General features: G+C 32.9%; 1 pseudogene across 1 annotated transcript in view; it reads left to right on the top strand.

Annotated features, from left to right (window-relative positions):
- Positions 1–22442, top strand: part of LOC143254632 (synaptotagmin 1-like) — a 37299-nt pseudogene extending 14857 nt beyond the window's left edge. The window contains exons 2-9 of the transcript XR_013030292.1: positions 2376–2630; positions 4474–4648; positions 5033–5161; positions 5833–5997; positions 6586–6759; positions 16847–16964; positions 17798–17927; positions 22248–22442. The product of XR_013030292.1 is annotated as a synaptotagmin 1-like (transcript). The remainder of the gene's footprint in view (positions 1–2375; positions 2631–4473; positions 4649–5032; positions 5162–5832; positions 5998–6585; positions 6760–16846; positions 16965–17797; positions 17928–22247) is intronic.
- The last annotated feature ends 3047 nt before the right edge of the window (positions 22443–25489 follow it).

Below are 25489 nucleotides of genomic sequence, written 5' to 3'. Positions count from 1 at the left end.
TACCTTTAATAATGATAATGACTTAGTGCAGTGAAACCTGTCTAAGCCGGAAATTGCATAGAGAAGAAACCTGTACAAGTCGAAAATATAAAAATTTTGCAGTATTGTCTTAAGCTTTCTCTTATAAAAGGCCCTCTATATAGTGGAACCATATCTTTCACCTGAATCATCTATCAGCAAGTAGGATTACAACCTGAGCAAGGCGAGAAAATATTTCTGATCAAATATTAGTTTCTTATTTAATTAATAATTTCTTTAGATATCAATAAATTCTTGTTTAATTAATAATTTGTTTAAATATTAGTAAATTATCGGACATTTTGTTACAGTAAGTATTGGTTACATATATTCTGTTCTTTTTTCTGCCCTCATTATTTTTGAAGTTAAATTATATTCATGATTTGTATAAACATATTTGTCTCTTAAGTGCAAAATTCTACTCTTTGAATAATTCTCACGAAAGAGAATAAACTTCTATCTTCCTTCATTTTAAAATTTAGGGAAAATTTACCATAGGTAATAGGTAAAAGTGAAAATCCGCACTGTTTCAAAAATTTAAGGAAGAATCAACTTCCTGTGGAATGGAAAGCGAATAATAAAGCGTGGATGACAAGTGCTATATTAGAGGAATTTTTAAACAAATTAAATAAAAGAATGGAACAAGAACATAGAAATATTCTACTTTTCCAAGATAACGCAACTTGTCACCCTCAAGTTCAACTTTCAAATGTTCGTTTAGTCTTTCTACCTCCATGTACAATATCAGTTCTACAGCCACTAGTGTATGAAACTGAAATACAAAAAACTGATGCTTCGGCAAATTATTGCAAACACGGACGACTGTAAGAGAGCATCTGAAATGACCATGAAAACTGACGTGTTAGATGCAATTGCATTTTTAAGTCATTCAATCAAATGCGTGATGAATGCATAATAAAGTGCTTTTGAAATTGTGAATTTATTCTTGATAATGGCGGAGATTGTAAAGAAGTTATTTATTGTGACGATTCTAGTGAAATCCAAACTCTGATTGAAAAGATTGATGCAGATGATTCTGTGAATTCGGAAAGTTTTGTGAACGTTGACAAGAATGTTTCAACAGAAACTGATGAAATTGATTTAAAATCTATAATAGAATTACAAGATGGTAACGGTGTGAGAGATTCAGAAGATGAACAAAATGAAAAGGATAGTGAGGACAGAGAAATTCCTACTTCATTGGAAGTGTTAAGTTACATTAATGATATCAAATTGTATGCAAAAATGAAGTGGAAAAATGAACTTCATGAAAAGGCCGTACCGTAGAAATGGCGTTCTCTTTTAACCGCATGAGAAAGTCCATTAAAAAAGGAAACAGTTGAAATTGGGCACTTTCTTGAAAGAAATTTGATTAAGATTCTGTGTACTCATGTATATTTTGAATGTCTATTTTTGTTCTTATTCTACTAAATATAGCATAAATAGTATAATAACTTTATTCACAAACGTCTTATTTCCCTTGAGTGAAGCAAGTATAACGTTCTGCTCAAAAATTATATATAATTAAAGAAATGCATATTCAGTATGTCTAAGCCAGTAAACCTGCTTAAGCCGGGAATTTTACTCGGTCCCTTGCGATTCCGCCTTAAACTCTACTTTGTTCAAAATAATAATTAAAACTGATATAGTTTTTGGAAAGTTGTGGACACTCTTCAAAGTATCATTAGCCTCGTGTAAAGGTACTCATTCATACATTATGCAGTGTTTTATACTACCCTGCAGGTATTAAGTAACGTTGAATTTACATAACAAATCACACTTATATAAAAACTAAGTTAAAAATGCGAAGTTCTGTAGCATAGAGTAAAAAGTCTTAGCAGTAACTACCGTCAAAACTTTTATCTCAAAACAATTCTGAAATAAAAACAAAACAGAATCTATTTCCGAAATATTTAACTATAGGTACTTAACTCTGTTTTTTTATTTAGTTTCTCACTGAAGATGAAAGAAATTGCTACAGAATCGTTTGGCTCTAAGTTTTAAACTTTTCTGATGTTGTTGTTTTGTTCTGTTTTGTTGTTCACTTAAATGACACGAATTACCATCCAAATGTCTGACTATAGAATATTGACCCCCTCTCCCACCACCAGTGGCACAGCGGAATGTCTGTAGAATTACAACGCTATAAATCGAGTTTCGATACCCGTGGAGAGCAGAACAGAGATAGTTTATTATGCGACTTGGTGCTTAACTAAAACAGATAAACAAGATTTTTGAAATTTATTATATTTTTTATATAGTGTTTAGATTCGTGACTTCATAGGTTTTTCAGTAAATCAGTTTTTCTTATCCATAAGTATTTTGTATGTTACGTTGTTTACACTATTCTTTTTCAGGCAAAATCAAGACTCGAGTCCAAAATGGCGCCAATGTGGTTACATTAGACGAATTGTTTTACCGGTTTAGAAAGTCTGGGCCTTCCGAATCCAAACTTCTGGCACCGCCAGCACCTCAGGCCATGGCTGCCGGAGCAGGCATAGCAAGTCCAACACCAGAATTGGACACAAGTGCTGCTGGAAATTTGACGACTACTTCTCCTGAGGAAAATATTGGAGAGAAAATCTTGCATGAGATTATGGAAAAAACTCACTGTAAGTCCGCTCAATAAATACGGCAAATTAGATTTTTTTATTAAATTACGTCAACTTACCTAAGTCACTCTACTTACGAAATCATTAGTAATTGCTACAACGAATCAGGTAAATGTATTGTTTCTGAAGGAACTAAAAATTAAAATTAAATAGTTTGTGTTTGTTTAATTTCTTTTATCCATTTCTACTTTATTCGTATGAAAAGCTTTTTTATACTTACTAATTCACCAAATTAAAATATTCGTAAAATAGAACAAATTAGTCACCACAAGACGTTTTCCAAGATAAGGCCAGGTGGTTAAGGCTCTCGACTCGTAACTAGAGTGTTGCAGGTTCGAATCCCCATCAGACCAAAAATGGTCGCTTTTTCAGCCGGGAGGGCGTTATAATGTTACAATCAATCCCACTATTCGTTGGTTAAAGAGTAACCCAAGAGTTGGCGATGGGTGGTGATGACTAGCTGCCTTCCCTTTAGTCTTACACTGCTAAATTAGGGACTGCTAGCACAGATAGTCCTCGAGTAGCTTTGTGCGAATTTCAAAAACAAACAATATTAAGGGGCATCATTATGGGCAATGGAGGACGACAAGGGCCTTTGCCCCACTCCTAAGCTTGAGGAGAGGCCCAAATAGCTGTGTATATTAAACATTTATAGTGAGATCAGATTAAGACACATATGCAAATTATACCATAAGCTAAGGCTCACAGGTAATTTGGCGGAAGGGGAAACACAAAGTATCTTCTCCCGTCCCAAATGTTTTGTGAAACAAAGATCCTGCGCAGGATATTCATCATAAAAACTTGATAGTACCTTTGTTTTTTACTAATTTCAACGTAACTGAAATAACTAGAAATATAGATGTTCTACGTTGGGACGGCGATAAGTCTACTGAATTATAGTGCTAAAATCGGGGAGTACGATTTCCAGTGGTGGACGTAGCGGGTAAACATATTTTTATATCACAAAAATAGAGAATACAGACTAACCCTCATCCTGCGTACGTGCGTGCATTTGTAATAATAAAGTAGCCAGTTGTGTTAAAATGTTACTACAGATTACAGAACGTCCTTCATTTCCATGATTGTTACCGCTGTTGTTTCAGTACTCTTATTAATTGTTTGTTTGTGTTGTATTTCGCTCAAAGCTCTACGAGGGATATCTGCACCAGCCGTCCCTAATTTAGCAAAGCTAGAGGAAAGGTCACTACCCACCATCAACTCTTGAGATACTCTTTTACCAACGAATATTAATTTCATCGTCACATTATAACTGCCCCACAGCTGAAAGACGATCATGTTTGGTGGGATAGGGATTCTAACCCTCGACCCTCAGATTGCGATTCAATCGCACTAACTACTTAGCTAGGTCATTCCACCCTTATTAATAAAATAGTCAAGTTTGTTATAATGTTACCACAGCTATAAGTTAAAGAACACTTTTCTTTTCTATGACTGTTACAGCTGTTGTCTCAGTACTCTTATTAATAAGGTAGTCGCGTGTGTTAGAAATTTTACAACACCTATAGGTAACAGAAGTCTTTCATTTCTATATTTCTATGAATGTTACGGCAGTGTTTTTAACGATCATCTTCTTACCAATAAATCTAAAGAGCGGTTGTTTAATTATAGTATATAGTTCAGATCGTTCTCTTTGTTTTGTAATGTTCATTTTCCATACTACTTTTATGAGTCGGTATTTCTCTCTCGCTACACTTTCTCATTCTATTATTATATCACCTTTATATGATTTCTCTTACAAAATTATATAACTTTTTCCATCCAATGATTTTCGTTACAATGACACTTTAAAGTAACAACTGATCTGTTTATTCACTTCTTACAGTATCAGTTTACGTAATCATCCTAATTGCGATTGGAATATGTCTACTGTTTCTGTGTGTCTGTTGCTGTTGTCTCAAGAGGTGGTGTAAACGTCGCCGAAAAGAGGGGAAAAAAGAATCAAAGGTGCTATTGACTTAAAAGGAGTACAATTATTAGGCAGTTCTTACAAAGAAAAGGTACCTTTAGATATTACCACCGCCAAAATCAAATACCTTATAAGGTTAACTTTTATATCATTAATATTTTCCTAGTGAAGTAAATAAGCAACTGAAATATTTATAAACTACTGAATAATTATGTTCATCGGATCTCCTTCTTTCTCTTTCGCAGAAAAGAGAGCACTGTTTTATGCTTAAAGATAGAAGCTTCAGAGAAATTCACATCAGTTTGAAACGATATGAGCGTTATGTTTATAAATACAGTTTCTTGTTTAAGTGTAAAAGTTTTGTATTTAAATGTATCTCTATTGTTTGCAAGAAAATCGCAGTTTTCCGTACAAGGATGTTAATATATCAAAAGTATATGAACTTCATTAGTACATGTATTTTGGTTATTATCAGGTTCAACCAGACATAGAAGAACTACGGGATAACATGGAAGTGAATGAGGGAGATGAAGAGAGTGCCAAGTCTGAAATGAAACTAGGTCGTCTTCAGTACAAGTTAGACTATGACTTCAATAACAGCAACGTAAGTTATGTCCGTGCTCGGACATAGTAAGCATTACATAAAACTGACTAAAATAATGAATAATGAAACTGGAAAAATATCAACACATAACTTAGTATGATACGATTCGATACGTTAAGATGTAAGTACTGTAAAAAAATATTCAAATCAGAAAACTAGAAAGCATGATATGTCAACACTGTTTGAAAGAGTTTATTACTTGATACATTTAGATGTTGTGCATAATGTTGAACTGTCCTTAATAATTAATACATTGGATGTCCAGGCGTTTTGTTTTCGTTTGTGTTTTTTTTTTCCTTTTTACCCTTGGCCAGAATAACTAAGTAATTTATAGAATTTGGTATAAGGTGTCCTTTACTCACAATTAATAACTTAAAATCATTTAAACGTTTTGGAGAAATTATAGTTTGCTGTGAATGGAGTAGCGAATCAAAGAGCAAATTAGACCCTTACGTCATTAGTAGATTCTTTCTTTTTTTACCGAAATTATAAAGAAAATGTTGTACAAGTAGATAACTACATTTGTGTTGAACTTAGAATTCGACTGTACTCGTTCGTTAACGTCAACCGTTTTGTTTAACATAAGTGACATACAACTAACTTTAAGATTCTTTCCTCCAATAGTTATTAATTCTAGTATAGCAGCAGTTGCCTTTGTCCTATTTGATCAGTTGGCGGTAACGGTGATACAAGCCGAGGATCTTCCAGGTATGGATATGTCAGGTACTTCTGATCCCTATGTCGAGGTATATCTGCTTCGAGAAAAAAAGAAGTACGAAACCAAGGTTCATAGGAAGACGCTCAACCCAGTTTTCAACGAAACCTTCAACTTCAAGGTAACTTACTTCTCGCTTTATGTTCTACATAACTTGAACTTCGTCGTACGTAGTAACTTGTTAATAAAACGCACAAAGAAGTAACCATATTTTACTAAGCGATATCGCTTGGATGCCATTTGAGGGGATGGGGGTTAGGTGTGAAGAGGATTTCCCTGATCTGTTTTTTTTTTCATCCCTGAGACTGCACTTTCATTTATTATTCTCGAAGAGTTATAATTATCACCCTGATAAAAACACTTAAAATTCCCTATAAAAGTGTGTATAATGTTATATCTTATTGTTGTTTCAGTTCTTGACATTATGCCACGTAACAGAAGAACAAGTACCTGTCACGATTGTTTTTTAAGTTGTATTTAATTGCCGTGTAACTTAAGTAACTTTGGTAATTAGCTTTGTATTCTCTATAAAACAGTGTATTTAATATGAATAACTTACTGATCGTTTTGATGTTTAAATTGTGCAATACAGATGTGTCACGGTCAACCAGTACTTTTCTTTTCTGGGTATTTTATCCACTCAAAGAAAATTTAACAAATCGTACTTATCTTGGATGTGACTGATGAAAGTTTTTGTTCTTATTAACAGGTTGCCTTCTCAGAATATGCAGCCAAAACTTTGGTGTTCGCAATTTTTGACTTTGATCGATTCTCCAAACACGACCAGATAGGTGAAGTCAAAGTACCTCTCAGTACAGTGGATTTAGCGCAAACAATCGAGGAATGGCGTGACTTAACAAGTGTGGAAGGAGAACAAGGCCAGGTAACGTAGCCCCAGAAAGATGAGTGAACAAACTCCCAAGGACGTCTTAGAAATGTTACATTTTTGAAATTAATATAAAATCAAGAATATATTTTAAAAATCGATAGCTAGTATTTTAAACCCAGAGTTTTGAAGGTTTACCTATCCTCGTTATCAGGGGAAAAATGTGCGTCAGTAAAAACAATTTCTGAGGTTTGTTAGTTAAAGCTATAATTTGTATTAATAACTTCAGCCAACAGACCGATTATGTTCTTGTAAAAAGGTAGATAACTTACTTATAAATCATGCCTACAGTTGCACTGAAGAATCCTTCGATAACGTGGCATTTGTTATATTTGTAAAGGATTCTAAACATGAGTATTTTAGGTTATAACTCGCTAACATTCATTTGTATATTAATTCAGGGAGAATTCTAAATATCCAAGATGCTAGAAATAAAAATTCCAGTACATTTATCTAATTTTGATTATATTACATTGGGCTCTTTATAACATTCATCTTTCAAAATATCTTAGTGCAGCAAATCGTTTTAATTCTCTAGGTTTTCCAATATTTGCTGTCTGTATACGGTTTTACCAAACCAAGACTCTATGTACCACAACTCAGTTTACGATATCGAGATTCATTGGCTATGTACCACAATTCATTTCGTGATATTGGCCTTCAGTGGTGAAATAAATTTTCCAAAGCTCTAGGTTGAAACGTAGATAAGATTATCATGTGTAGCGGTAATCTCATAAAATTGCATTCAGTGTTCATGAACTCTTTGGCCTTATTTAAGAATTGCGAGTTGTTGTTTTTTTCGCGAAATCGTAATATATAAACTATTCTTTAAGATAAGAACTTTTGAAAATGACGTATGTGCACACACACATATTCGTGAACTTACTAACTCGTATTTTCATCAAAGTAGGTAAAAGGTCTCTACACCATTGTAAAATTCCAATAATTTAATAATGTTTTTGTTGCTGATGGATATATAGGTTGCTATAGGTTATATTTATTTATTGAAGTGTGTTTTTCATATAACTTATAAAGAAAACTAAAAAATTATTAGATTAAAATGGCACTTACAGTTATTTTAAGTCAAAAGAATGTGTCTCCAGTAGAATAAAGCCCCCTCCCCGAAGGAGAAACGAACCTTTCCGATATATGTTACGATGGAGTGCGATTTTCTATTATGATGTGCTCTTTTTGGAGCAGTAATTTTTCAAAGTATCTGTAGAAGGACGAGAATACTGATTGATCTAATAATTATTTGAAAAAAGAGCTTTTTGTTCTTTATAGCGCGTAGACTAAAGAATGTGATTATAATTTTATTGAAGAATGACAAAATAGTTTAAATAAAAGTTTTATAGCTTGGTAGAGATTCATTCAGAAAAACGGTTATTTTCGGCACAGATTTTCTAGACCTGGTACTGTATCTTCATTAGGAAATAGCCTCGTGTAGTTAAGCTTTGTATGATGGAGGACCCATGCTTCATAGCTGTTTTAAATTTGGAATTTATCCTCCAGAGAAGTAGAAACCCTCGAAAATAAAAAAGTAACTAATTAATATATTCGTAGATTAGAGGATTTTTTTATTTCTCAAACATCCAAAATAGTGAATAAAATATATATACGAACTGTACCTCAGAAGTAAGATTGTGGTTAAGTTTTATATGATGGAATACTCATGCCCTTTATTTGTTTTAAACTGGGGATCTACCCCAGTGAGTGGAAGCTCCTGAAAACAAACGAGCAACTAATCGTTATATTTTGGAGCTGAGTGTATTTGTTTTAAAAGATAATCTATAGAATATTTAAGAATTTTCTTAGTTCTTCCACTCCAAACTCTGAATTAGTGGTTTGAAAAAAAAATCAATGAACCCTGTCTTAGAAATAAAAGTGAATATAAATAAAAATTTTTATATAGTAGTTGCCTTCATCTTATCTTAGTAAATAACTGTGTTGAGCCAAAGTGTTATCCAGAAAAGTATAAAATCTCAAATGTAAGTTCAGTAATCTTCACATTTCAAAACTAAAAGAATTATTTGTAAAATGACCTTAAGTAACACAATTGTACATGAGCTCGTTCAAAAAAATAGGAAGGAAGCCCACGAGAAATTTGCAAACCTTACTGCAGAAAAATTAGTGTTTTCCCACGACAAATCAAACTTCCAGAATAATTACATTTAGGCATCTGCACAGAATTCGAAATTTCAAGACTCGACTTGATTATAATCCGAGCGAAATTCAGTTAAACAATCTTGTTTTCTAGATAAAATCTTGCCAAGTTAAGGTTTATATACACAGTTATAAGAACATCAGTTGTGACAAAATAAATCATAAATCACATGAAACCCTATAAAACATCTTGTATGATTATAAGAACTATCATGATACTTACAACTCTTGTGACTAAACGAATCAAATTATTTCTTGTTGAACTAAGAAATTCATCTTTATATAAATTTCATTTTTATCGTTTAGCACATTATATTTTGTTTAATTTCATCTTTTTTTTTCATATTAAAGTTCTCAGTGTACATCAGGAAGATTTCCTAGGAGATTGTTAATGATTCTTCTAAGGCGTAAGTTGCCTGATGACTACGGTCGTTGGATAGCCAGTGGTTGTATTAGTTTAGTGACCGAATTAATTTGTAGTTGAAAAATTTTTGGAGTATAGAAACTACTAGTCTTTAATTTTTATTTTTGAGCAGCTCTTACAGTAATTATGTTACTATATTATTAATATCCTTTTTCTTGTGACTTAGACATGGCTGTTACTTATTGGTTAGAAAAACACATAATTTGTTTATCATACTTATTCGGAGGTCAAATCTTTTTAATACAAATGTATTGTGTATTGCCTTAATATGGTGCATGTACTTTATTTACTCTTGCATGTTTTCACTTATAAGTGTAATTCTGTGTTTGGTGTTATTTGAATATTATATTTTTAAGATAATTTTAAAGCTACATCTGATTTTTCTTTACGAAATTTATTTATTTGCACAATATTTTCATGTTTTATCTTGTGTTACACTTTCTACCGAGCTTTATCCTCACGAGAAGTTTCCCGTGAAGATGCAAACTTATTCGTAAGTATATATTTTTTAATTCTGCCTTTATTTTTGCAATTTTTGTACTTGCTCTGAAAAGTCGCTAGCACATGTTTTGATAAACCATAACACAAGAAAATCTTTAGAATCACTTACATTGATATTCTTTTATTTCTATTAGCCAATATACACTTACCAACAAATATACCAAGACACGACGCATGTACGAAATCTACCTGTAATGTATGAAGTGGTAATATATGAGCTATTTTATACTGTTTAGGTTTATCTCTATTGTTTAATTATCATTAATATTATTTTAAACGAGAGTTAAAACTTTTTCTTGCATTCTTTAATAGATTGTTTAGGCAGAGTATTCATGATGAATCTTTGTAGAATGGACGGCACAACTGTAGAGGAAGACTTTCGAAACGACGTCCTCTCCGCTCGTGCCTCTACAACAGGCAGTTGTCGTCCATTCTACAAAGTTTCTTCTTGCATTCTTTTTTTTTTAAATAAATTTCCGTTAACTTTTTATAATGAACAAACGTTGCTACTAATATTTGAGAGAACTGTTGTTTTCTTTTTATAATGAACAAACGTTACTACTAATATTTGAGAGAACTGTTGTTTTCTTTTTATAATCAACAAACGTTGCTACTAATAATTGAGAGAACTGTTGTTTTCTTTTTCCAATTGCAAAGCTACGTAATGAGCTATCTGTACTCTGTCCACCAAGGAGAATCAAATCCCAGGTTTTATCGTTCTAAACCTGGAAATTTATTACTGGTTCACTGGAGGATAAAAAATTGTCATTATCATACACATTTCTAACCAGAAAAAAACACATGATATTATGAAAATAATTTATATTTCTATCATCATAAAATAAACTAGTCCAAATAATAAGAGATAAATAGAGGTTTCCACATTCAAGATACAAAAAACACAAATAATGTTCAGTAGAATCTCAAAGTTCCTTTGTATGTAAATCGAATGTCAGATGGTTTGGTACGCACATTTCAGATATATAGAAAAATGAATTAACGCAGTATGTTCTGAGTAGCAGCTTCACAACACAACAGTGAAGTATGTTGAGAGATCCATATTGATCCTAAAAACTGTTTTTTGACATTCCCATGTAATGCCATACAGTAATAGACTGACAAGAAGCTAACCACGTTGAACAAATCTTTGCAAAGTGGTTACAAAAAGTACGGTTAGCAGAATGTAGACTTTCTTCCAGACCATCAGTGCCAATACAAGGTACATCAAAGCAACCAACTAAACCTTACTTTCCAACCAATGTAAGTAAAAGACAAATAATAAGAAACGAGTTTCTTTATGTCAGACGACCAATGATGTTGTTCCTTTATATCATGGCCACATAATAACAAATCTTCGGTAGTATCATAAAATGTGGATTAGTCACATAACGAGTGGACAAATGCCGTACTTACAGATAAAACATAGAAGTCAGATACGAAATGTGTAAACACTTAGAGAGTGTCCAGGGTTAGGTCCAACCCCAACTTCGCAAAAAACAGAGACCACTAGTGATGGCCACACTAATCTTTGTGTGGTAAGAAATGGCACTACAAATGCCATACAGTATAAAGATCCAGTACTTGAACTGTTTATATTGCTAAATAAAATGCAGTGTTAGAAGAGAGTATCGAGTTCATCGAGTGGATGAACAACATGCTTACCAGACTTGAAACTGTTTAAACAAGCATGAGATGCTCTAAGAAAATGCTTAGCAGCATTTAATTCACCTCCAAGCAATACTGATAAACTGAAAACAACTCTTGTGAGAGTTCATATTCCCTAAGCACCTCATTAATGTATTGCTTGCATTAGTATCCAAAGTGATCATACTTAGAAAACGTTTGTTACTAAGTATTTTGTAGGCTGCGGAGTCCATGGTACTAAAAGAGCTTTTATGGGCATAGACTACAGTAGAAAATATTGGTATATTCAATCGCGTGGCTGGTCACATGCCACTCATTTTGCACTAAAATTGGCCCTTAGTGACACAGCAGAATACCTGCGGACTTACTACGCTAGAATTTGGTTTCGATACCCGTGGTAGGCAGAGCATAAATAGCCCCTTATGTAACTTTGTGCTTAACTTCAAACAAACAAACTGAACTAAAATTGATTTCATTTTTGATTAAATAGAATATATTTAAAAGGAATATATTATACATTTTCACATTTTATATTTTTCAATAGTTTTTTTCATTCTAAAATATTTTATATTTTCAGAAATAAATCATTAAAATTTGTTAATAATTGGCTAAGAGAAAACTGAAATGATAATCTAACTCTTAAAAATGAAAAATACTTAAAATAAAGTGCGCAAAGTGTTCTGTTTTTCTTTTTTGCATCAGTGAGATATGGTCCATAAACCCTCGGATTCTGAATCTTATATGTTTATTACTTGGCCACGCCCAGTTCTTGTAGCTATTAGTGTTCAGGGAAGTAAACAATATGATAGTAGCAAGAACAGTGAGTGGCGTAAATATTCTCTCGACACAAAAGGGTGCCCGAATCAGCCAAAATCGTAACTAACTACAAATATAAAGAAATAAATATAGGGGCTTAGTTACTCTTTTATGCAGGAGATTGCATGTTTTGCAATTATGCCACCGATAAAGGAGGATGGAGGAGAACTGAAATATCTGCCAAACTTAGAGTAATTGGAAAAATAATAAGTGATGGAGTTTAAGGTCAATCTGACGTATCCGAGATACCTTGAAATTTCATGGTTTAAGAATTCTGAAAGTTGGAAAATTTTGGCAACGAATAATTTGTTTATTTGTCGAATTTCTATAAAACTGAACGAGAGCAATCTGTACTACCTGTACTATCTGTACTATCTGCACTACCCGTCCCGTTAGTCAACACCACCCGCAGCCAACTGTTGCGCTACACTTCTCAAACCAAATAGTAGGTATTGACCGTTCCGTTTATAACGCACCCACAAACTCTAGTTATTCAGCGCTGTTTTTTATGAGGAAGGTATTAGAACGCGATGCACAGTCGGGGGCGCTAAATCACTGGATCGCGCTATGACAGACAAACCCAAACTACTGTAGAGTGTAGATTACACATATATTTGAGTCAGTATGATTACTAACTTATTTCAAAGCACTTTGCCAATAGATAAATTTATTGTAAATAAAGTTTCAATGTCAAGTTGTTCCAATGATTTTGCTTAATTGCAGTTTTATACATACAAGCGCAAAGCATGCGTGTATACAACTTCAACTGGCTATCTTGCTTGTCCCTAGTGATTCATCATTAAGCTTCAAGTCTTATCATGCAATAAATCAAGGCTCAATCCCTGCGTTTGATAGAACGCAGATAGGATACTGTAGGCTTTGCGCTAAAAATGAACAGCTGAAAAAATTATTCGTGTACTATTAGTGACAAAATGCGTCGATTGGTACCATTTTCCATCAGAACATTAATCTAAGAACCATTCTTCAGTTATCTCTTTTTCAATGAGTGAACCCAGAACTTGAATTGTGAAGTTTGTCATTCACAAATCAGAGTAACTTTGATGTGCAGAATAAAGTTGTTTTTATGTAACAAAATTAACAAACTTGTTTGTTGTTGTTTTTTTACTTATTCAATACCATGATAAAGTTGGAATCTTGGTCAACGTTACAAAGGTTTTCACTTTCACTTTGTTCAGATATTAGCATCTGGTCCCTTTTATGGAATATACCACGCATTTATTTTGTAAATTAAAAGATTTTAAGATAATCCTAAATAGGATTTTACAAAGAGAAGATATATTTTACAAAACCTTCTGGCTTTACCAATAACATCTATTACACTATGTGACAAAAATTTTACTTTTTCTTGTTCCTGGGCAGAAAGTGTTATTTCCAATTGCTTATGCCTAAAGTAAATAGAAAGTACCTATTTTTCTCTTCAAACTTTGTTTTTGTGACCTGAGTAATAAAATTTTCAAATTTACCCATTTTTCAAAACATTCCAGGTAGATTCAGTGCTGAGTAGCTGATAGAGAAATTTCTCAAACTTACAATAATTTTCAAGAACTTTATAGAATGTTGTAAAACTTACGAGAATTTTCAAGAACTTTCCATAGTAATATACATATACAGGGGCTCACTACTTCAGTTCAGTTCTAGCTGCCTAAGTGAACACATAGACCTATCTGATTTTATCAGAGATGGCATCAAGAAGCTGCAAGCATTCTCCAGACGCATTCTGCTATGTATGTGGCCAATTTATCAAGACAAGAGCGAAAAAGTACTCCGTGACAACATCTGCTAAAATGTATGAAACCTACAAGGCATATTTCGGCATGCCTGTCAGGATCAAGACAAACCCTGGGCATCTCATTTTACCTGCTAGCACTGCAAAAAAAAAAAACTCTAGAAGGTAATGTGGACAATTTTTGCTTGCTTGAATAGTAAGATTTTATATTATACAAGTTGTAGGCCTTTTCAAATTCGGTGCACCTCAAAGAGGACTATAACAACGTCAAGACCTTTCTAGAAGCCTTGAAGTATGATGAGTATGGCTGGGAGGTCATTGGAGACACCAAAATGGTGGCATTCCTGATAGGTCTCCAAGGAGGCTTTTACAAGTTTCCCTTTTATCTTTGCCTTTGAGACAGCAGGAATACCGTAGCGCATTACAACAGGAAACACTGGCCACAACGGATCGAGTTCTCTGTGTGGAGGCACAATGTCAAGTGTGGACCACTAGTGGACCTCCAGAAGGTGTTGTTTCCACCATTGCACATGAAATCGGGTCTTATGAAACAATTTGTCACAGCTCTTAATAAGAAGTCTCCAGCCTTCAAGTACCTTCGAAACTTCTTCCCTAAGCAGTCTGAGGCAAAGGTCAAAGCTGGTGTCTTCGTTGGACCACAAATAAAGAAGATTCTGGAGTGCACAGAATCCCCAAGGAAGCTCAGTATGAAGGGAAAAAAAGCTTGGGGCAGCTATGTCGTTGTGGTTCGAGACTTCTTGGATAATCACAAAGCCGAAAATTATGTGGAACTGGTTGAGGCTCTGGTGAGGAACTGTGGCAAAATAGGCTGCAGGATGTCCCTAAAAGTCCATGTCCTTGACGTTTATCTTGATAAATTCAAAGAAAACACGGGAGCGTACTCAGAGGAGCAAGGCGAGCGCTTCCACCAAGATATACTGGACTTTGAACGCCGTTACCAAGAAGCGTAAAGCAATATGGGAGACTATATTTGGAGACTGATACGTGAAAGTGATTTATATTACATTCGTAAATCTCGAAAAACTACTAAACATTTTTGTATAACTTTAGTATAAATACATATAAATCTTGATTCATATATTGTTTCATTTGCCCGTTTTTACATAGAAATAAGGTTAATATCTAAATTTCATTATCCATGTCACAAAAGCAAATTTGAAGGGAATAATGGCAATTTTCTGTACTTTAACAGCATAAGCAATTAAGAAATAACACATACTATCCAGAAACAAAAGTTGTGTTACACAGTGATTATTGCTTGTACATTTTAAGGTGTTAGTTCATGTGTTAACATTCTGGTCGACCAAACTTGCAATTAGGGAATAGTTAGTTGCAAAAGAATATTTCTTATCAATTTTTTGAATGATCATTTTACTTTTCTCACTATTGGTCTATATAAGTATAAAATAAATGGTACTTTTGGTTAGATATTTGTTTGGAATTATTTTATTCCTACAAAATAAGCCAAGACTGGTTAAAACATTATAACTCTAATAATTATAACATTTATTGTGGACTTTTTAGAAGCATATGTGGAGCAAGATTCATACACGCAAACAAAAAAAATAAACCTATTACTTAAACTCGTGAAAAGTTTTTCTTTTTACTTTCCTTGCAGCTAAAAACGAGAAATTATTCTTAAAAGTTAAGTAAGTTCTTGTTAATATTTTTACTTCATAACACGTATCAAAGTGTTATTTATTGGTGTGAACACACACGTTAGTGCGTGTGTGTTTTTATAGCAAAGCCACATCGGGCTATCTGCTGAACCCATCAAGGGGACTCGAACCCCTGTTTTTAGCGTTGTAAATCCGTAGGCACACCGCTATACTAGCGGGGAGCACACACGTTAATAAACTGCTCTATTGATGCATTAATACCTTATAAACTGTATATAAGAATGTACTTATAAGAAATATGAAACAATTCTAATAAAGTGCTTGTATTCAAGATAATTTAAATAAAGGTAAAAGTGGAACTACATTTACCAACGCATAGTAGCAGAAATTAATGTATGAGCCAAACGGGGATGGCAGACGTTGATTTTGGGACGAAACCCTAATTTTTTGGTACAACAGTTGAAGATCATAATAGAAGTTACCTCTGAAAGATAGGAAAAACCTAAGTACTCGATACACTGTGTGCTTTCTGTTTTAGATCTGTATAAACACTGCACACACTACAATCTTAGTTAAACACCTAGGATACTCAGGGATTGTAATCAGTGTTATGATACTTACTTAATTGAAAACTTTCCGTAGCAACCTTTAGGGAACATAGAAGTACTTACGATAAAACTCTAACACCTTCTTTAGTTTCGATGGTTGTGCTAAGCTTGTGTTGATATAATAGTTTGGCAAAAGACATAAATGTTCGTTATATTCGTTTGTGTATTTTCAAAAGGTAGCGATAGAAAGGACCTCAAGTAGAGTATTTCATAAAATCACCAAAAATATTTCTAATATAATATTCGTCTTGAAAAGCCCAGTGTCACGTTGGTGTGAATCTCGAAAATTTTAAAATGAGATCAAAATGATTTAGTTCGCTCAAAGTAAACCAACAACAATAAAAACTGGTTGTATTTTCATGGATAAACTAAAAAGATCTGACATACATTCATAAAGGACCTCGTAATCATCCCTCCCAGATGTATCTTATATTGTTGATTTAGCTTTCTTGAAAGGCGGCTACGAAAACACAAGCATACTGAAAAAATTTTTTTTAAAGTGTGGTCACTTCACATTTTCTGGTTGGTTTATTTCTTGTAGGATAACAAGTTGGGCTACATATGTTTTTCATTACGCTACGTTCCAACAGCTGGAAAACTGACAGTTGTTATTCTAGAAGCTAAGAACCTGAAAAAGATGGATGTTGGTGGATTATCAGGTAACTAACACCTTTGTAGATAAAAATAAAAATACTGTATCACATTAACAACTCTACGTAAATCTGGACCGGTTTTCTTTTGTTATCTTCTTTTATAATTTAAGAATATTTTTATAGGTTACAACTTCGTTACTTCAATTCAAGGAAACTTGTCAATGGATCATATTTATATAATTCTATGAATTTCAATAATGTGTGAATTTTTTGTCTTTCAATAACAACTAACAATTTACTGGAGAGTGCATGACACAGTGATTAGTGTTTGCAGACTGCGAATCCGAGGATTCATGTTTAGCATCCCATTGGTACAAACATGTCATACAATTTAGACCCATAAATGAAATGTAACAGTAGTGGTCAAATCCTAACTATTGGGCTAAGCAAGAGTAGCCCAAGCGCTGGCTTCTTTCTGATTTTCATGTTTGTTTATTTTGTCAATACTATGTGAATTTTAACAAAAACTACGTAGAGAGGAAAGTATGTTGAAACTAGGTTTAAGATAAATGGCCAAATATGTCACATTAACTTGTATCTCCTCAGAAAATATTAAACTTTGATTACCTCTCGAAATAAATAATATAATTTAAAATCTTACAATCGAAAAAGCATTGAAGTAATTTGTCTTCCGCAGTATTTTGATCTTTGAATGAATAGTTTGTTCACTTCTATTTATACCTGTGACGATGTAGTTTCTTCTTCGTCATGCTACTCTTCCTTGAATGATATACATTGCCTGAAATATTGTGGGGTATATAAATGGAAACAGCTGACACTTTGAGGTATATCTGACCATCAACCATTTATCTTTACCACGTTTCTGTTTCGCATTTCAGATCCATACGTTAAGATCGCAATCATGATCGCAAAAGAATCAAAAAGAAAAAGACTAGCATCAAGAAGTGTACACTTAATCTCTATTTTAACGAATCCTTTAGTTTCGAAATTCCTTTCGAACAGATTCAGGTAACTATTTTATGTTTTAATTTCATTTACACGAAAAGTATAACAAAATGAACGTCTTTTAACGATAAATAACTCAACGAAATTAGCAGTTAATTTATAAGATGATAAGATTTTTAGAACTTTCTTAAGACTTCAGAAATCGTGGGATTACATTAAATGCGTCTTGACATCTTTTATGGAATTACCTTTATACGCAAAGGATTTATTCTCCCCCATTCTTCAAGCAATTTTTTATCTACATGTTCTGAAAGCACACTCCAATAAGTCTCATAGTGACGTAAAGCCTGAGCATTATGGTGGCCATGGAAGATGATGAGTCTCTTTCTTGCGCTATATCAATCAACCACAAACAACACTGACTCGGTACATAGTAGCATTGTTGCCTTGAAGATACCCATCACTTTCAGGATTAAAATGGAGCATACGAAGATTCACTTGATCCTCCATGAAGTTGATATTTACGAAATATAATTCGACCATTCAGATAGATCAAAGTCTCAGCACGTACTACTTCCAGCAGCAGGCACAGTGGAAACAACACATCAGAGTTCAGAAGCTTCACAAATTTTTTGATTATTCAATTTGTACAGAATAGTAGAGTGTATCTGGATCCATCCAACTATATGATACATATCCAACGATCATTATTCCAATTCTGGTGGTCCTTGAGCATTGTTTTTTTTTTAATTTAATATTTTGGTCCATAGTCTCTTATCAGTTGCTGTACTGTTGAACACTTAATATGTTTCACAGCTCTTGCTAATCGCTGTCTATTCATATCTCGGAACAGTTTGTTCAGTCCATACTTTCCACGACTTGCATAATTTAGCATTAAAGTAATTTGTCTTCAGCAGTATTTTGATCTTTGAATGAATAGTTTGTTCATTTCTATTTATACCTATGACGATGTAGTTTCTTCTTCGTCATAGTACTCTTGCTGTCAAATAACCAGATGATTATAACGTCTCTTTCCAAGTTAGAAACATATTTCACCTCGTCCATCTTAATGAAAACTTACTTCCTCTATTTATACTTGTAGAATAGTCAAATCGATTTCTATGTCACTTCCATTGTTTTTGTTATCAAGGATACAGCTGATAATAATGCATCTTTCTAAGTCAGAAACTTCTTCAATCTCCCCCATCCTCTGTTTATAATTGTACATTAGTTAAGCTAGGCACATTTCGTTTCCTGTTTGTTTTTCAAATTGTGGAAACGTCAAAAACAAATCCTTAATAAGGTATGTTATATCCTGAAAGGGGAATGTATTTCAATGTCACATAAAATATGTCAATAACATACAAAGAAAAGTCTTGAAAATTATTAATGTAGTTCACTTTTGGATTCATTATTTTATATTCTTCATCAACTTCCAAAAAATGAATTAAACAGTGTCAAACTATAAATCGAAAAATTATCATACGCTAACATAAGAATGAGCATATTTTAAATGTTATGGTTGTTTATATACTTTTAAAGAATTTTAAAGAAGGGTTTTTTATTTATTTTAGTATTAGTGTAAATTAAACTGTCTTTATACTTTCCTTATTAATTTTGGGAATGAACGAAGAGGATATTAAAGACTTGATCTTTCGCTTCTTCTAGGTCTGAATATTACCTTTGTTTATTCTAGGTCCGAACAAAATATTAAAAGAATGTCTAATGATACCATTAAGCTATAACGACAACATGAAATCTTTACTATATATTTTTTATCGTTAAAAGCATAATTTTCCAGTTAAAAGTATAATAACTAGCAATCTCGCTTTGTACCATAAATCTAGTGCAGGGGTGGGCAACTCTGTGGCCAGTGGATAGCACATTTGAGACCAGCTCGAGTTTAGGAATCAACTTTTTCTATCATTTATTTTTTATTGCAAATTTGGTAATCAGCAACTTCATTGCCTCACGTCATCGCTAATGTCGCGCGCTTCATCACTGCCACAGACTCCGCTCATTTTGTAATGTCAGTCTGGTTTAGATGTATCGAGTGTGCATTGTTTTGCATGTGCTTGAAAACATATTTTTATTGTGCAACTCTTAAGTGTTTAAATATACTTTGTTTTTAATCCCAGAATATGGATAAGTGGATAATTCGAAAATGAAAGAATCCAGATGATGGTAAACACTCAGAAAATAAAGACAGTTTAAATGATTCTGGCATTACTGCCGAAAAGAGAATAGCGCGTGACTGGAGAAACGTGAAACGAGGATTTAATAAAAGTTGGGAGTTGAAATTGCAGTGATTGAAGCAAATAATAAACCAGTGTAATAAATATGCAAAAACGGCTCGTTTGGGTTGAGAAAATATTTTACATAGGTCGAAACGTTGTTCGCTCTTCTATGTAAAATATTTTTCAACCCAAACGAGCCGTTTTTGCATATTTATTTCACTACAAGTGAGTTTTCTCGACATCAGTGAATAAACCAGTGTGTCTTTAGTGTAACAAAGTTTTTAGGAATAATAAAGTATACAACCTTAAGCAACACTTTAACAATTTTTACAATAAAGTTGATGTGAAATTTCCAGTTGATAGTAAAATCGTATGAATGAAATTACTCGTCTGAAAGCACAACTTCATAAGCAAAAAGGAGGCCTGAAGAGATTTTCATCATTGATTGAACGTTAGCTAGCTATAAAGTAGCTTGGATTCTACCTCAAAAAAAGAAATCATTTTCTGATGCTGAACTAGTAAAAGAAATATTGATTGTGGTTATTGAAACTTTATTGGAAAACTATGATTCAAAAATAAAAGATGATATTCTTCAAAAAATAAATAATTTGAAATTAAGTCGAAGAACAATTGTCAGCAGAATGCTATAATTAGCGACAGACATAGAAAATCAGTTGCTTGAACAACTGAAAGACTGTTTGTGTTTTTCTTAAGCGCTGGATGAGTCAACAGATGTTAGTGATACTGCACAGTTGACATTATGGGTTCAATATGTAACTTCAGATCTGCAAATGAGGGAAGAAATGCTTGGCCTTTGTGTGTTACGCGATCGAACAAAGGGAAAAAACATTTTTGAAAAATTTCTTGAAATGTCAAAAAAAATTCAATCTGTATTTTAAAATACTGGTTTCTGTCACAAGAGACGGTGCTCCCGCCATGGCTGGGGTAAAAATTACAATTTGTTTCTGTTTTGAGACAGCATTTAATTGAAAATAATGTGAAGTCTACGCTGTCATCTTTCCATTGCATTTTGAATCAGGAAAATATATGTGCTCAGATGTTTAAAAGTGATGAATTGAAAAATTTGATGGGTATTGTCGTTAAAATTGTGAATTATATTAGAAGTGGAAGCTCTCTCATTCATCGACAGTTTATTGAGTCTTTGAAGAAAAGCAGTGACTCTACTTTGGATGATCTTACTGATTTTTTGTACAGGAATAGTCTTGGAACGAGTATCTTGTTGAAAAAAAGTAAGATTGAAAATTTCTATGAAATTGAAACTTTGTCATAGCAGTTTGATTTGCACTTTCTGTGCAGCATGATGGCTCACTTGAATACGAAGTTTCAGGTAGGAGATAAATTAACAAGCGAGCAATCACAAGCTATTCATGAATCTCAATTAAAGCTAAACCTCCTTGCGGAACAATTACAGAGGAATAATTTGACAAATTTTACAAATTTGAATAGTTTTCTAGAAAATAATAAGGACAATTATTTCTCTGATGCTAAAGACGATCACTATTTAAACTCAATCAAAAATCTATCTCAAAAATTTGAATAACGTTTCTCCGAATTTAAAAATATGGGATTGATATTTGAATTTTCGCATGATCCATTTCAATGTGACTTAGGAAATTTCAGTTAGGAAATAACATCTTTTTTTCTTTGGATAAGAGTGGATATTATGACCAAATGCTTACCCTGTAAAGTGTAGAACACATTAAAGGTAAATAAAAATATTTTATCAGAGAAATATGGCTCACTATTCTGATAAATGAGAATCTTTCAAATTTAAAAATAACAATTTCAAAATTATTTTCCATGTTTGAATCCACATGGGTGTGTGAGTCAACATTTTATACGCTAGATTTTCTCAAGTTTAGATACAGATCTCAGCTTACTGACATAAATGTTGAGGCAGAGCTGAGATGCTCATTGACCATAGATATTAAGCCAAATTTCACGAAACTTGTTGATAGAAACCCCATCAAGTTTTACATTGAAGGTTAGTTGAAATGCAGTTATTTTGATCAACTAACATTTTTTTTAATAGTGTGATCAACATTGTTTTCATTAGCCACAGTTGTGGCCACTATGAAAGATAAGTTCCCTGCCCCTGAACTAGTATTTATACTGTCACCTGTAGAAAGTAAATTTGGTAGTTACTGTTGTGGATTACGATCGAATCGGAACATCCGAACCTATCGGAAAGGTGGTACTTGGATGTAACGCCACAGGGACAGAATTACGGCACTGGATGGATATGCTTGCGTCCCCTCGTCGACCCATCGCCCAGTGGCATTCTCTGAAAGATCCACTTGATGGAGCTGACAATTAACACATCCAGGTAAAGTTCCTTAGTCGGTACCGCAATGATAGTTATAGTATTGTCAATCGTTAAATTAACAATGCAAGGCGAAAGGATTTTTCATTACAATACTAAAATCAAATCTTTATTTAACTTCTGATCTGCATATCTATGTATGAAACATATTTTTATACTAGAAATAAGCAACCTTATCATGCCCAATGTGCTATTCTTCTTTAATTAAGCACGTTTCAATTATACAAACTATAGTTAGCAGTACAGATATTTAAAAAAAAATGTAGTGTCAGTTATGGTTTTAGTAGGACGCTCTTTAAGAAGATGTAAAGAGAAACGTTGTGTGTCAAATTAAATAAACATAACATTTTGTTGTTTCAAGATAATTTATCTTTAGTATGAGTGTTATGTTTTTTAGCCATATTTGGATATCTTATATGTCTAGTGAGGGGAATTGAAACCTCTGCTTTTAGCGTTGTAAACCCGTAGATTTACCGTTGTCCCAACGGGAGGACATTTAGTGTAAAGATTATATCTTATTTATTTTTGTGACAATCCTGTTCAGCCAGATAGATTTATTTTCATATATAACACTTGTTTTCTGCCTCTGTTCTAAGATTTCAAGTGCTAGTTTTTGAATGACTAGCAGAAACGATTTGTTAAATACTTAATTATTTTTCTATCAAATCTTATAAATTAATATCACGTATATGCATATTTCACTGTCAAAACCATAATCACTATTTACAATAATAATTTCGGGTGTAAAGTTTTGTTTCAAGCAGTAAATTTGAAAATAGTGAAACCCATGCTTATAATTTTCCTATCTCTCTCTCTTATTAGATTACGTTTAAATACTCTTAGAAAAAAAGAAAGCACCACAACCTTCCTTTGAAGTTTGCTGAGAAAGTTTTCAGTTTTCACGTAAATGTTCTATATCTGTAAAAAAAGGGAATCTCTTTACTCTCTTACTATTACCTTTTTCGATTTTTTTTTATTCCCTACATTACATTTTATTGTAAAAATGTAACCACAACGAACACTTACAACCACAAAAGTGTACGAAAATTTATTGACAAATCTAATTTTTGCTAAAGTACATAGATACCTATTAACTTTTAGCTTTAGTCAACAAATAAAAAGTAACATTACAAAGTGAAAACCATGGATACAACATCAACCTAGATGCATATAAGTTTTAATAATATCTTTATGATGTATGAAAGAATTTTTTAACATCAGATTTGATTACATGAGAATAAAACTTTAAACATGAAGTATGTGTTTCCATCTTTTTTTCTAATATCTTAGAAATATCGAGTTAATTCTGTTGGTATGTGACTGTTGAAACACAAAGCATTAGTTGTAAAGATTACCTTTCTTGAATAAGTTGTAGATACTTAACGTTTAACATATTAAATATTTATTGCTAAACATGTACTCTATATACTTGTAATAATACGGTTTAATGTTACCTAAATAGCAAAATATAAAGTATTAAAAGATCATTAATAAATACACGTATGCATATATAAAAAAAAGTGTTACATTAACACTTACTCGAGCACAACAGTATAGAGAAATATTTTTCACGGGCGTTTATTTTGACTCGAATTTATTCTGTTTCCATCTCTCAATACAGTTTTGGGATATCCATAAAACGACTTTCGCAATATAACGACCAAAAACCTTATATTGTATCGATAAAAAACAATAAATTCTATATAAAATAAACGCCCGTGGAAAATATTTTTAAATATAACATATTTAAGATGTAGTAATAATACGTTCAAGTGAATTTAAAAATCAGTCTTTTTAAGTAACTTGTGTTTGATGAGCAAAATTAACTCCGTCAATGAATCTTGTTCAAATCAATTTATAGTTATTATCGGAAAACTAGTTACGCTTATTTTGTAATAAAAATGTAGTTACTGTTATTTTGTTTTTGATCAGTATATCACTAACGGTGACAATTTTCCCTTAAGATTAGAATGTATTCTACGAATGTTTGACACTGTAAAAAATATAAATAAAAAAGTAACCTTTTATTTCCTATAGCATTTAGTCATTGTTTCCTTTACACTTCATTTCTCGCTCCACCCCTTCCAAAAACAACAACATACGTAAGACTACATACATATTTATAATGTAAATAAATACAAATATACTTTTCAATGATCCCATCTGTCTTTATTCAAATAGTAAACCTAATTTTCTAAGTACATATTTATTTATAATTAAGTACAAAGCTACGCAAGGAGCTATCTGTAGTTTGCCCACCATGCGTATCAAAACTTGATTTCTAGCGTTTTAAGTCCACATTCACACTATTGATCCATTGCCAGGCTTCTGAGTGAGCCAGCTGATATTTAAATTTTACTACTTTTAAAAGTTTAAGGTACAATGGCACCACATGCTCTCGTTTCCCATTACGTAGGCCCGGCACAGTCAGGTGGTTAAGGCACTCGACTCGTAATCCAAGGGTCGCGGGTTCTAATCCCTGTCACACCAAACATACTCTTGTTGTAAAGTGACGGTCAATCCTACTATTCGTTGGTAGAAGATTAGCCCAAGAGTTGGCGGTGGGTGGTGATGACTAGCTGCCTTCCCTTTAGTCTAGGGAGGGCTAGCGCAGATAGCCCTCATGTAGTTTTGTGCGAACTCCAAAACAAACCAAACCAATTACATATTGTGTTGGTAATTCATATAATGACTTATGACTAATATAAATATTCGAGGACAGTGAACCTTGTAAAACGTTTCGTTTACGATCGAAAATGTCATTCAGTGAGGATACCCAACTAATGAAACAACAGTAATATTTTTAAGTAGAACGTAAAAATACAAAAAGCATATTTACTCAATTGTACTCGGGTTATTTTTAAGTTTCCATCTAAGAAAATAGGTTGCTCTGTTCAGAAATTAATACGAATAACTTTGTCTACATATATACATGTGTGTATGTGTGCATAGGTATATATATTCCTTACATGTATTCATACAACACATCACTGCTGAATCTCCATATATTCTAGTTGAAGTTAATTGATTCTTTTAAACATAAG

Source organism: Tachypleus tridentatus, chromosome 6, assembly GCF_004210375.1.
Source record: "Tachypleus tridentatus isolate NWPU-2018 chromosome 6, ASM421037v1, whole genome shotgun sequence".
NCBI lineage: Eukaryota > Metazoa > Arthropoda > Merostomata > Xiphosura > Limulidae > Tachypleus > Tachypleus tridentatus.
Note: the sequence above shows the minus strand (reverse complement) of the source record. Positions and strands in the feature narration are given on the sequence as shown.